This window comes from Rhyacophila brunnea, unplaced genomic scaffold (assembly GCF_057557595.1).
Source record: "Rhyacophila brunnea isolate RB1 unplaced genomic scaffold, BYU_Rbru_1.0 scaffold_20, whole genome shotgun sequence".
Taxonomy (NCBI): Eukaryota; Metazoa; Arthropoda; class Insecta; order Trichoptera; family Rhyacophilidae; genus Rhyacophila; species Rhyacophila brunnea.
In genome coordinates, this window is record NW_028232860.1 from 31,417,873 (window position 1) to 31,429,624 (window position 11,752).

The 11,752-nt window shown below is 33.4% G+C and overlaps 1 long non-coding RNA gene across 1 annotated transcript; it reads right to left on the bottom strand.

The window, feature by feature from the left end:
- Window positions 1–1,529: 1,529 nt before the first annotated feature.
- On the bottom strand, window positions 1,530–4,148 carry LOC147071520 (uncharacterized). The gene is made up of 4 exons (XR_015070796.1): window positions 4,082–4,148; window positions 3,642–3,771; window positions 3,058–3,249; window positions 1,530–2,642 (listed from the first exon to the last, which is right to left on the bottom strand). It is a non-coding gene; the product is annotated as an uncharacterized LOC147071520 (long non-coding RNA).
- Window positions 4,149–11,752: the final 7,604 nt, after the last annotated feature.

Consider the following 11,752-nt stretch of genomic DNA (forward strand, 5'->3'; position numbering starts at 1 on the left):
GCCAAAAACCTGATATGGACAAAAATCAATATCAATTGTTAAAAGAAACTTTTTTGAAAAAACTCAAACTGACAAACTATGAGAGGAGGGATATAGAAAGACGCACTGTATTACAATCTGAATGTGCAGAATGGTTAGAAAGGCGACGAAACCTTCTTACTGCCTCTGTTTTTGGAAAGGTGTGTAAGCGGCGAGAAAATACAAAATTTGGGCCTTTGGTAAAACGTTTATTATATAGCCAATCATTAGCCAACGTGAAAGCGGTAAAATATGGTAAGGAAAATGAATCAATAGCTTTACAACAGCTTAGTGTACAAGAACGAATTAAGATTGAGAGATGTGGATTGTTTATCGATGATGTGTATGATTTTATCGGTGCAACGCCAGATGGCATCAGCGATGATGATACAATTATTGAAATAAAATGTCCTTTCTCAGCTGCTGGAATAAGTGCACATGAAGCTATTGTACAGAAAAAAATTAAATTTTGGAAAGTAGATAAAGACAGGAATATGGTAATAGATAAAAATCACGATTGGTACTTCCAGATTCAGGGGCAGCTTCATATTACTAAGAAAGATGTCTGTTTATTTGGAGTTTGGACGGGACATAATTTTCCTGTTAAAATAGAATTAATCAAAAAAGACGAGACATTTTGGATTGAAAAGATTGAAAAAAAGATATATCACTTTTATATGAATTGTCTACTGCCAGAAATAGTAGATCCCAGAACCAGTAGATCTATGAATATTAGAGAACCAGAAAGGCTGAATTTCTAAATTTTTATTTTAAATTTTATTATGCTTAATATATTTTCAACAAGTCTATATTACATCACTATTTTATAGTTCATCAAGATATATCTAATTTACTAATATAGTTTACTGTTACGAGACACCCAGAACGAGTGTAATTTTATGAAATTCAAAATAATATGTATACTTACATCTAAATAATGATACCTACAGATCTTGCTGGCGATTCCACTGTGCCATATTTTGTATAAGCATTCGTCTCTGCAGCCGTGGGGTTTGGTTCCGTGTAAAAAGTACATTTTGTTCTCAAGGTCAAAAACCAAATTGGTTGTGCCAATGGCTTATAACCATTCCTCATAAATGATTATAACTGATATCACCTCATAACTGATCAGTGCCACGCACGAGTTAACTCGCGGGATCTTTTAAACGTCATAACTTCTGAATGAACTGTTTGTGTATATTTTCTTAACAATATTTATCATTTTAGTGTGAAAATATTCACGTTAAACATGTTGATTTGGTAAATTTTCACAAATATTTATCATTCTATTCTTATTTCATATTTTTTAAGGGATTCATTTTATTCCAAAAATAACTGACCTACAAGTACCCACCTGGTAAAAATTGGATTTGGATTGGATGGAATTTCCTAGTAGATTTTCCAACTAAACAACATGACGCTTTCTATATATTATTTACTGTTAGTTTTGAAATTATTGTATTTGAAGTAAATAATGTATCAATAATACACATAGAAATCAATAGATATATAAAATAGATATCACAGTTTAAAAATCAGAAAGATCAATGCATATTACCATTGTTTATGTTACAATATAAAACAACATTTATCATTGAACGTAGGTACCAAGAAAAATAGACTTCATTAAAATGTGTCAATATAGTATATACCCGATATAATTATATAAATTATTATATTGTTAATTACTCTGTGGGGTCCATATATACTGCTTCAATTGTAATTTAATTTTACAGTATAATTATTTATGTTAAGTACTTGATTTACTTATTATATGTACAAATGTAATATACTTACCTACTTATTAGGATATATCTTGGTGAATTTTAAAATAAGAGGAAATTAAATGGAGGTCATCGTGTCTAACTAGATGTCAGCCGTTGTTAAGTCTTATACAAATATTTATACATTATTAAATTGTTTTTCTGTTTTTTATTGATGTAAAGACATGGCATGTATTCAAAGTAATAACAAATTAGCTGTGTACTATTTATTTAACTTATATTAAAACCCCAAGATTGATTTCGTCTTACGACATATTTTATTCTTCTAAGTTTTACTATGACATTGTAATATGAACCATGGATATTGTATAGTACTTAAAAAAATCAAAACTGGTAATATATTATTTCAATATTTAATTGTCAATTTTCATTTGAAGTCAGCATTTAATTACTGGTATAACACATAATTATTAACTGATATCTACAACTTCAGATGGACAAATTAATTGATATATCATATTATCAGTTTTCATTTCCTTTCAACAATGTATTCATTCTAGCAGCTATTTTAAATATCTTACTAGTTTTTATGTCATGGCACCTTACAAAGGCTCCGTGCAACCGTATACTGAGCTTCGAGAACAGATGTTTACGACGGATACTGGGTGTGCGGTAATTTTAGAAGTAACGGGAGATAAAAGAACGCACCAAATAGCCTCCCATCACGCTGAGAGTGAATACGCAACTTTGTACCTGGCCCGGCCACGTGCTGCGAGTGCCTGAAGAGAATCCCAATCTGGTTTGCCTGTTCTTCAAGCCAACCGGATTCCAGCGTCCTGGATGGCCGCTAAATACTATCTATATAGCATATCTGGCGGAGTTACGGGCTGCTAGTATGACCTGGAACGATGCAAAAAAACTAGAGTGACAGAGATTCTTGGAGGCGCCGCATTGTATCCATATGCTGCAACTAAGATGCGGATATAGCCGAAGAGAAGAAGTAATATACAGCATCTAGAAAACTTAAAGCCTTTGAAATGTGTGTGTATAGATACATGCACCTTTCATTGGTGTTGGAAAGACAATTTTTCTAATATCAAAGTGATATTGAGGCTGAAAAAGACAAGACTTGGAGAGTAAGCTCTACCAAATGACATACCTAATATGATACAAGTAACTGATATGCACAATTATATTATATTTTATATTACGAATCAAAAGAGCAACTTTTATATCATTATCGATAATAAATTTAGTGCAAAAATGTTTTTATAAAATTGTTTTATTTTTTAAACATTAGTCACTTTATATTTACCTTGTGTAATTGTACTATTAAATCTATAAAATGGGTGCATATGCTTGATGGTCGACGTCATAAATCACGCCATGTTCGAATCGTACGCCGAAAGTTGGATTTATTTCATTATTAATTAAAAGATTTATTTCATTCCATCTTATTCATATGAAACCGTCGACAAGCAAAGATCTCGGTAGACATTTTCTCCATCTGCAAAAAACATAACATAGGAACTGTTAATAGTGTGATTTTTAATCTTTTATAGTTGGCGACTGTTTGAAGAGTGGTAATTAAAACGGATTAGTGATAATACAAAGCATCAAAAAAGATTGATTAACTAAAATAAAGTAATCAGGTAGGTAACATGTTTAATAACAACTAGAACGCCTTAGATTATATCAAACAAATATATATGAAATCACAGGTTTTATATAATTCTGGAATGAATGTAACTAACCTCAAAAAAAGGATTGTATTACGTCGGAATTATGAAACATTGAAAGTATGTATAGACTAAGAAAACAATAAATAAACACTTGAATAATATATGCAAAACACACAGAATACTACGATAGTAATAAATAACATAATATTGTACTTACAGATAGTGTTTCTTATTCCTGATATAAAACACAATTGTTTTAGGTACCTTGCAATTTGCAAACATAATATTTGACAGGAGAGAGATTTTTATATTAGTCTATGGCCAAAAATACGGATTTATTTGGCCGGCTAAAAAAAAGATTTTAATATAGCAAGAACATTTTAAATATGCGACAAATAAATAAAAGTATATATAATATAGTTGTTAAAAAAATCTGTGTACATTATAAAATATATTTAATATTATAAATACATATATTTTTTAAATTTATGTTATAATTTGTAAACGACGAAGCACGTCAGCTAATACGCATAGTAAATGTTTAAACTTCGGTAATCAAATTCGAATGTGACAGAAAGAGAAAGAATAACTTTTTAATCATATTAGCATGCGTAAAAGAAATGTAACATAATATCACTTTCACTTTAAAAATCATACCTAGTATTCAATGTCATAGTTCAACTTTAAATGAAAAAACAGAAACTCTAGGTAAGCATGTGTGCCCTTAATAATAAAAGTATCAGTGCAAACTCAAATATAATAATAATATGTGTATCTTCTCAGATAATTTTCACATAAGTACAACAATTGCTAAAGCATTATTGTATGTCGTGAAAAAAATATTTTTACCAATGAGCTTGTCAAGATATATAATGCAATAATGCCTTATCTACGTTGCGCGTTTTGACTCGCGCGCATTCTAGGTACATGTGACCTCATTGAGCCGTCCACATGTAATAATCGTCGTGCGTCACTGCTTGCGCACGGTCGAAGTACAGATGGCCTCATCGAGCTGTCCAAATGCAGTCGCAACATATAGCCGTGAGATACGCGCCATGTGAACAAGACCTAAGAGAGCAACGTTCATGTTTACAACTTATTCTGCTAACATATTGTAACTATGAACATGAAATATTCCTTATAATATTTTTAAGTTTTATTTGAACACATTAATGAGACTTGCTAAATCAGTTTTTCTTCTTCTTCGTACCTCCATGAAATGTGATATTAATATTATTACCTCCTACTAAAGTAAATTATATATATATTTTGTAAATGAAATATTTTTTTTAATAACAGATTGAATCATTTAAAGTATTTTCTGCTGGTGATATAATTGATTGAACAAAAAAACAAGCTTTTAACTTAGTACATAGTACTGAAATAATGCGATAATATTTCATTTTTATTTTGTCTTTTTACACCTCATGATACACCAGCTTGAGATTATAATTATGCTAATTTTGTGAATCATAGTGAAAAACATTTTTTATTTCGTTATTTTTATACTTTATTTTTATATTTAGAAGATATCTCAAGTACCTATTCATGTTAAATAATAGTCTTTTGACCATTACAGTAACATAATATAAGATTCGTGCTAACGTAGTGTATACCAGACGCGCATGTATCAAATGTCGTAGGGCAAACGAGTAGCGCTCAAAAATGTATATCTCTAGACAAGATTTATCTCACTTGTTTGGTACATTCTGCGCTCAAACGCTTGGCATATTTTATGTTTTGACTGCGGAATATTTCCGCGAAAGGAATTTCGTTGTTATTTTTATGCTGCAGAACGCCACGTCACTTGATTGAGAAATTTTAAATCAAAGTGGAGATTGGTATACGTCTTGATGAAGGAATCCCTATTATTCAGCAGTATAATATTAGGTAATATTAATAAATTCCACACAATTGATTTTTACTCAATACAATTTTTCTTGGAAATTTTCTAATTACACGACTAGATTCTCAACATAAATCTTATACATAATTTTGAAAAACACTTCTGAGAAAATATCACAAAAAATCATTTTGATTTGGAAATTTAGTAGCTAGATTTGAAAGAGCACTGTTGAGCATGTAGTATATAGGCCAATAGTTAAAATTTGTCATAATTAGTATGTCACCTAGTAGCATAGTGGACAATGCGCATGGGGCGTAAACCCAAGAGATGCAGGTTCGATTCCTGCCGGGTGTCTTACTTTTTTCAAAAAGATTTTTTGAGTTGAGTTGAGAAAAGTGTTTTTCAAAATTATGTATGTTCACTAATTAGAATGGTACATTCTTAAATCTTGTCAATTATTCGTTGAATAAAAGAAATAGTTAATTATAAATCTAATATATCAATAATACACACACCGATTCAGATAACAATTGGATCGTCCCGATGCTTGTTTTCATTGCTATAAAACGTACATTGTATTTCTAGTATTACATAATTGTAATTAAACCAAATTCAATTCGGTTTGGTAGTTGCACTAAAGTCTAAACAGTCTAGCCACATATTTTCTGTGTCAATTAATTGTCATCATTTTTTTTTAAATATTGCATGATATGGCCAGATAAAAAAATAAATAAAGACCAGCGACTATTCTTCCAAATACAGCACTGCATTGACAGTGCTTCGTGCGGCCAGAATCGAAACTTAACGGCTTGGGTATAATTTTTTTGTATCACTTACAACTCGGCAAGACAAAAGCACATACAGTCGGTGAGATTCGGAAAATCTGAGAGTATGCAGCCCGGGCGGCATGTATTGGCTGACGTCACAATTACGTCATGTCGTCTGGTGCCACACGAGACGATAGTTAGGAAATCGGGCTGCTGGGGCTCTATGTTAGAACTTGCGAGTGCAAGCTTCCCGGTCGAGATGACGTCATATGACATCATTATGACGTACTACCGGAGTGATAATAGCACTCGAGAATATTACGCTACTCCGACAGCGGCGCTATTCATTGTCACCATACACATATAGGTGTATCATAATAATATTTTCTATGGTTATTCTGTGCGCGGTCGGCATGCCTCGAGCGTGACGACACAATTACGTCATCTCGTCTGGTGCCACACGAGACGAGAGTTAGGAAATCGCAGTGCTGGGGCTCTATGTTAGAACTTGCGAGTGCAAGCTTCCCGGTCGAGATGACGTCATATGACATCATTATGACGTACTACCGGAGTGATAATAGCACTCGAGAATATTACGCTACTCCGACAGCGGCGCTATTCATTGTCACCATACACATATAGGTGTATCATAATAATATTTTCTATGGTTATTCTGTGCGCGGTCGGCATGCCTCGAGCGTGACGACACAATTACGTCATCTCGTCTGGTGCCACACGAGACGATAGTTAGGAAATCGGGCTGCTGGTCGTGTAATTTGAGTATAACATTATCACAAGTAACATTGAGTTCATTTTGTCATTATTTGCATATTTTTCTTATATTTTACTCTAGAAACTTCAAACAAAATACCACTAAGTATACTCTAAACAACATTACGTAGATAATTTTAATATTATCGTTTCCCAGATATACTGCTTTCCTGAATTTGGGAACTTTTCTAACATTACTTTTAATAACATAAAAATTACAAGGTTCAATTAAATTTATTATTCTGGATGAAAAATAACATAATTTACTGAATATCATTTTGTATTATATATTAAATTGTATGTATTCATGGTTTATGAAGACTCAGCAACGTGGACAGTGCACAGTGATATCATGCAATAATCGTTAAAACTAATAATTATCAAATTGAACAATATGTGTGCAATTCTAATTTTGACAATATATTATACAAACATTTAATGGAACGACAAAATGATCAAGAATATTAATCAATTACAGATATTTATAAATAATATGGACATCAATTCATCATCATCATCAGGGACGCGACAACCCGGTGTGGATCTTGGCCTCCTCCAACAGCTCCCTCCTCCTGTTTCGGTACCCCCAGAATACAGCAGTCACTGGCAGCTCCATCCAACTAGCGAATCTTTGGCCTGCCTTTTCTTCTACGCCCTATTGGATTGCTGGACATCACTCTCTTTGCCAGTTCATTGTCATTCATACGGTGCATATGACCTAGCCATCGCAGTCTCCCAATCTTAATTGATTTAACTGCGCTGCAATCTTTGTACAGTCCGTAGAGCTCAGCATTGTATCTTCTCCTTCAATTGGTGCCGTCCCTGATCGGTCCATATATACGGCGGAGAATTTTTCTTTAAAAAATGTTCAAGGCTCGTTCATTTCGCAGAGTTAATGTCCAGGTTTCCAATGCGTAGGTGAACACTGGCTTTACAAGTGTTTTGTAAAGAGTGCTTTTAGTTCGGCGAGTATGCGGGACTTACAATGTCTTAACAGGCCAAAGTAGCATTTATTCGCAGACATGATTCTATTGTTGATTTCTTCTGTAATATCATTATGTCGAGTTACAAGAGAACCAAGGTATATGAAAATGTTGACCGTATCAAACTTGTATGTACCAATATCTAGCTTTGGTGCACCTTCTCGTGGTATGAACATCAATTACCTACAAATAATCTCAAATATTGCCCAATCTTTGTGATCGTTTGGTTGTTATATTTCAGTTTTGTATAATATAATATTATGTCAATCAAAATTTCCTTAAAACTCATTGTGCAATTGGTTGAATACCGTTTATACGTTTCTAATGATTATTTCCAAATATCGAATTCCCAAGAAACTCTGTATAGCATTGGAATGCAAAACACACAATCGTCATAAGTTTTTACAACAATCATAAACTTCGTGTTATGTTATATTCGTGATATACGTTATTATAATATAAATGATGTCGGTCCACTTGTTTATTTATTTTGTAATATACTTTTATTTTTTTGCGCATTTCATTTATCTGTTCAGCGCCCAGTTATCCATCACCCAGTTGTTACGTCGCCCAGTTGCACTCTGGCATCAGCGGGAATCGAAACAATAACCTCTAAAAACCCGTAAAGGCTTATATAACATAAGAAGCCAGACTAACTAAATGTCTTTTGATATAACAATACTTTCATTGTCCAATAAAATATAATGAAGCATTTATCATGAAAAATAGAAAATGACTCCTTTCATCTCAAAGTAATTTTTATCTTTTACCAAACAATTTTCTCAAAGATTATTTTCTGCAGATCACTATTAATAATACTGTAATATATTATTATTATTATGACGTACACAAACTAAGATCAGATATTACATTTTGAAAATAGCATTTATTTTATTTTGAAAATAGAATATTATGATATTTCGAAAATAGAATAAGTAAGCGAGGGTTGGTTCCAACGTTTGGTGAACGGGAATAATTTATTTTGCCTAGAGCTTTTTTAAGAATCTAGAAACTAAAATAGGAAGCCCAAAACTGGATATTATATAAAAATGTATTTATATCTGAAAACTTTTGCTGCATATTATGTTGACATAATTTTGGGGTTTCAATTATTTTTTTCTTGTTACTGTTTTCTTCCCGGTTATTGCGTCATGACAGACGGATTGTAAATATCGTGAAATAGATATCTTAATAATTATTTCAGGTTTTAATTTGGAGTAAAACAAGGTTATATAATAGCACCATTATTATTTATGTAATTATCCAATACAGTCTTCAAAAAATACCACAACATCTTCGACATGGTATTGATAATCAATGGAATACATCTCAATATAATATCTATAGGTAATACTCTGGAGAGAAATGAAGGCTCAACATGGATATAGCTAAAACAAAACCGATAATATTTGATTACCAACTGTCAGCTATAATAGCACTTCTTCCAAATCTTTGAGAATGTTAACAATAAATAAAATTGAAGTGCAATTTGAACTTAATTTCGTCAACTTAATAAACATAGTAGACGATCGTTAACGTTAAGTCAACACAGTTTTGTTCCGGTAACGTATTCAATTCTTCTCTACGCATTTCAAGATATTTCCATAAATTACGGTTTATATCCTGTAATTTTCCGACACAAAGACAGGTGACAAGCCAAATCCATAGAACCTGCCATCGAAACCACTGTGTCTGGTCTAAAATGGTTAAGAGTGAAAGTAGTAGAACATGGCCCGAACGGAACGATGGCAACCGAGGCCAATTTTGCGGCCTTTACTAAATTCGCCAGAGCGTAGGAGGAGCGGGACACTCTCGACTCCCCTTTCGACTCTTCAAATTAATGTCACTCTGATAGTTGCCATATAAATTAACATCATGCATTCGCACTTCGGTGCAAGATTGCATCACCAGTCCCGTGCGGCTCTGCTCGGGACAAAATGAGGGCTTAAATTCTTTGATCTGGCACACGTAAGGGTTATGTTAGCCGGCCGCGTATGACGTGGCTGCATATACATAATGGGTGCGGAGGTGGGAGTTTTACACACCATGTACCTATAATATGTAGTGTCTTTTTTGTATATTTTAATACATCTATTTGAATTATGGAGTTGTCAAGTATCGATACACAATGAAAAGTTTTATCATACAACCACATAATTTTAAACAATAACAGTCATTATTGAAGTAAAATAGCGCCGCAAGCGACTTTTTCTATTAAAGCAAATTTGTGATGTGTGTTTATCTCACTTATCTGGCCGAATTGCTTCGCCAGGCCCCTCCTAAACCCGGGCCCCCAGGCTAGAGCCCTGTCAGCCCTTCCGTGTGCTCCCTGTGGGGGCGATGGGTAGAAGGTAGACACCCTAGCTGATAAATATCTGAGAATGGGCTAAGATTAGAAGAAAGCACAGGAAATATACGCTTTTACCAAAGTAGTCACCAATGTCGAAACCATTGATATACTACTAGATGAGGAGTTCCCATACAAGTGTCATTTTAAAAATGTACCACAAAAGATATTACGAATATCGTCTTATAATATTTCCTTGTAAGTATAATGCGTTAAGACCGTTAACATGAATTCCCGAATTTCACCCGTATGCCCTGGCTGTAAAACTAAATTTGCGTTCTTGGAATAGTGACCCTAAGGGTGTCTTCAACCCAAAGCTTGCAAGCTACCAAAAATTCATGTCTGAGCAAACAGAGCAAGTCGTCATGCGCTGACTATTAGTTAGAGTAAGATGCACGCTAGATCTTGCTTACTCATAATTATTGCCAGGTCGTTTTCGAGACAAATATTAAGTGAGGTATAATAAGACAGTAAGTTTTAACACAGGCTGAGTCGCTGAAAATCGGGCGTCATTTTAAGAAGCATATGATTCATCCAGTAGTATATCAATGGTCGAAACACACTTTAAATTTTAGCAGATTCAATTTTTTCAGTAACAATCCAATAAACTCATCATGAATTTATTGTCACCAAAAATAAACGGTAAATCTTCTGAAAAGATCAAAATTATTATACTAAGAACACAATATTATTATTACGGTCCATCTTTTTTATGAAATATGACATTTCTGATAACTTGAGCGTAATAATATAATAAATTACCCTTAATACAAGAGGACGTGTTCCGAAAATCTTTACCGGAGAATGAATCTCGTATATTCACTTAAACGTATCAATTTGATGCAAATTAAATTGATGGCGGGCTTTGGGGAGCGCGCGACGAGCCCGGGACACTGTCAAAGTCGAATTAGGGCTCCATTTGGGACCCGGGCCAGGCCATTAGCCTAATTGGCGACACCTGCCGTCTCGGCTGATTGACCCCAGATGACAATCGATGAAAACCAAAGCGATATTAATAATGGTGTGCCGTTTCAATACAATGCTGAACGTTATTTCTGCTTCAATTAGTAATATTAAATTGAATATTCTACATATTCGTATCGCTCATTGTTGAGGATCATGACTAGTTTTAAATGCCCAAGTTACCAACAGCGATCCCCGCATACTCTTAAATTTGTCTACCGAATAGAACTCATCACGTACCATGACCGATCAATCAGGCATATAACAATTCCTAATAAACCATTTCTTTTATTCAATGAATAATTCACAAGATTTTGAGAATGTAACATTCCATATATTGAACATACATAACTTGAAAATACCCACAAAAAAATCATTGTATTTGGGACGGGAATTGAACCCGTATAACTATTAGTGGTGTCGCGCCAATCTGTGCATTAATCAATTATGCTACGAGCCTCCTATCTAATTACATTTTAAACTAGTAAGTCATACATTAAATGCTTATCAAATTGCGTTATTATTGACCATCATTATTCATTGAATAAAAGAAATAGTTTTTTTTTAAATTGTTAGAAAGTTCAAGTAGACGTTATATCTAAAAATATTTGGCGAGAGCCAGGCGTCGGTTAGTAATAAAGGTAATTGATA